A 3,901-nucleotide genomic window follows, 5' to 3' on the forward strand; every position below is an offset into this window, starting at 1 on the left:
AAAATATCAAAATTATCAAACTCTTTCACACTAATTTGTGCCAAAAAAGTCGGAACCAATGTACCTTCCGAGCTCGCTACTAGGGGTGTTAGACCAAGCTCATTTGGAACTTTCATTCCTCAAAGTATTATAGAGCCGAATTGTTTCATTATTTTGGTGAGAAGTGGATCCGGATGTCTCCCGTATCTCGCATCATGTCATGAATGTTTGTTGAACCATACTTTGCTAAATAAACTTCAAACAAACTTTGAAAAACTTTGTTAAATTTCAAAACTTACTTTGATGCATAATCTATGTCATCATCCAATAAACCCAAATCGTAACAAATATTTTCAAGTAAAGTCTAAACCCCCCAACATTTAGAGTCAAATTCAAAGCGGCGGAATAAGTTATAACGGTGGACATATTTTCAAAATATTTTTTTAACTTTGTTTTCATCGGTTTCACACTTTCAAACTTTCACAATATTAACAAACATTATGACTCTCATTTCAAACTCATTTATTTTCGCACACATTAAAAATATTTGGTTTAAAACTAAACAACTTGTAGGATAATAAATCCCCGATAAAAAAGTAGTTGCTTTCTTAAAAAACCCCCAAACATTTCTGTAACAAGTTTGATAGTATCACAACTTGATTCCAGGTCGTACCCGATTACGTTTCGCAAGGTTGTCATGAAACATTTTTAAAGTATCTTTTTGATGTAAGGCACATTCAAACATGTTGCAAGTGGAGTTCCATCGGGTAGGTGTTTTCCAATTCGGACTTAACCAAAGGGCATTCACATTGGCACAAAACTTCATATAATTATGATATCGAGCATTACTCGAACTATAAATATCTTTTAGCATTTGTTTGAAACCATCTTTTATAAGTTCAATGCTAGTTAGTCTATCTTGCACAACCAAATTAATGATATGTGCAACACATCGACTATGAAAAAAAACATCATCGCAAATTGGTTTATATTTTAATTTTAGTTGTCCAACCACGACGATGTTGTTCGATGCATTATCAAGATATAAAAAAACTTTTCCTTCAACTTTATACACACAATCTAAAATTTTATATAAATTTCTACTGGTGTGCGGATTCTCAAACAATTCAAACGTAATCGTACGATTCATCATTACCCAATTATTTGGATTTATCAAATGAGCAGTAACACAAAAGTACGAATCCGGTGAACCGTGAGGAGCCGTCAAAACACCCCAAGTTAAATTTACACCGGTTTCTAAAGCTTGAAATCCTAAAATCAATTCATTTGTTACAAGTTTCCATATTTCAATACAATCGCGTCTAAGGGAAGTATGGCTCATATGACAATATCACGGTTGGAGAGTATCTTGGATGAGTGAAGTCAATCGTTTGTTTTCGAAGTGGTCAAAAGGCAAATATTCTTGAATCATGAACTTTGCCATCGTATCCCAAACTTTAATCGCTTCTTAATTCCACAATGTGGTATCTTTTGCCATTGTTGTTTGATTATGCCCCGACCCAAATTTCACCGCAGAGCATCTCTTGTTCATATGAGTTTTCAATGTCGAATTCCAATCTTCCTTGAAAAAGCACCACATTTCTTGCATTGCGCTTTATTCGGACCACTTGACATTATACATTAATCATAATTGCCCCAAATATTCATATTTCTACTTGTTTCTTTGATGCTAACAACGGTAATATTGTTTGATGAATCTCCAACACCAATGGAAGCCGAATCCTTTGCTTAACTTAAGAGCGTTTTTTTTATCTAAGAGAGCTTTTTGAGGTTTGGTTAAGGCTAAATATCTAATGCCTATTTATACTATGAAGGAATGGTAAATATGGCCAAAAGGGACCAAAAAACGGGCATATAATAGCTATAAAACGGCTAGGGGTGTAAGTGAGCCGAGCTACTCGTGAGCTACTCGGGATCGACTCGTTAAAAGCTCGACTCGAGATCGAATTGAACGAGCCCGAGCCGAGCTTGAGCCTAAATATGAGGCTCGTTTATTAAACGAGCTCGAGCCGAGCTTCAATTAGTGGGTTCGCGAACCTAAACGAGCCTATATATATATATATATATATATATATATATATATATATATATATATATATATATATATATAGAGAGAGAGAGAGAGAGGAAGGATCATTTGATAACTCAAAGTTTCCCGAGATCCCAAGAACTAAAACTGGAGCGTTGGATCAAAAAAAAGGATGGCCAAGATGCATTGTGGCATTTTTGTAAATACATACACAAAATAAGACACGGGGGTATGATTTTAAAATGAATCAGGGGCATTTTAGGAATAAAATAATTCTTTTAATTCCCCCAATTAAATATCTCTCTCTCTCTCACGTCGTCTTCTTCACCAAATCACCCCTCTTCCCTGGATCGACCTCAATCACCATCGGTTTCAATCATCGAGTCTGTCTATCTCCCATTAAATCACCATCGTCTCCACCACATTGATATTAGTTCTGTTCATACAGAAAACCGTACACCTGCACAACCATCGCGATTTCCTCCATCATCCATAGCCGATTATAAAGTTTTCGCTCTTTTTTCCCGAAGAGTTGACGATTTCATCTCTCTTTGAATCAATCATCTTGATCATGGCCGAAAACGCTGTTCCTGTTACTGTTCAACCAGAGGTTCGTCTTTTCTAATTTTTAATTATTCTTTATCACTGATTTTAGTCTACGTGTTCAATTTATTGTTTCGATTAATATGTTTGAGAAAGTAGAACATATCAATTGATAATCGTAACCTAGGGCCAAAGTGAAGCCGATTCACTGAAATTAGGTATAGAGATTAATTCAATCGTTAATAAATGAGCATTTCCTTTTTGTTATTTACAACTGAAAAACTTGTTCGTGTTGAAATTAAGAGATTATGATCAACTTGCAATTTCAATCTACTGATTCACGTCGAACTTATAAGGATAAGAGCTATTTTGGCTATTTTTGAGAGAAATAATCTCGTTTCTAGTAAGAACTGTGGTTTGAGTATTCTTCGCTACATGTTTTACAGACTTAAGCCTCATCTGATTTCATTTTGGTTATATACTGATTCAAATTGTTGAACTGGTTTTTTGAAACATTCTTGCATCTTCTTGGAGAAATAATCTCTCTTCTAGTACAAATTATGGCCGTATACTAGTAATCTTATGAAACCTTTTTTCATTTTATTGGATATATAATTCATCTCAATTCAAGTTATGATCAAAACACGTTGTACATAAATTAGGTCGAATCCACATCGATTTATGAATATGAAACAAAGAACATATTTTATTCATGTGATAATCAATTTGGTTGTAATTTTGATCAGGTGAATCATTCAGTTGGAAAAGGTACAGACTAAGGAAGTTTCTTTGAAATCATAGGTACAACTTGTAAAGCGTTTAGTACCACTACCTATAGAAATAATACACTATGCAGTTGCTCTGCATGCATACATTCATTTCACTCTGTTGTCTATGCATTAATATTGTTCTTTCACATCATTCTATAATTTGGAAATAAGTTATAGTGCATTCAAATATCCTTTGGAAATATAAACTTTAATTGCTTTTGGGTAAAATATCTTTTTCTGTGAAAGTAACCATGCATGGTGTTCACTAAGTGAAAATTTTCATCATTGATTGTGATGAGTTCGACATGTCCCAAACTGATTTTCTAAAGTTGCTTCCAAATAAAGATGCAATTTTTTTTCTCATCTTCAGATGTGATTTCAGCACTCGTTATCTCTGTAAGAAGTTTCTTTATTTAATCGACTTAATTAGGACATGATTCAATTGAATAAGTTATACATAAGTATTTCTTTTCTGACTTAATGCATAAAGAAAAACTCTATATTTTACATATGTCTCAGTAATGAGTTCTCTTTGCATCTGCAGAGATGATGAATTCCA

This window comes from Lactuca virosa, chromosome 5, assembly GCF_052849685.1.
Source record: "Lactuca virosa cultivar CGN04683 chromosome 5, Lactuca_virosa_CGN04683_v6, whole genome shotgun sequence".
Taxonomy (NCBI): domain Eukaryota; kingdom Viridiplantae; phylum Streptophyta; class Magnoliopsida; order Asterales; family Asteraceae; genus Lactuca; species Lactuca virosa.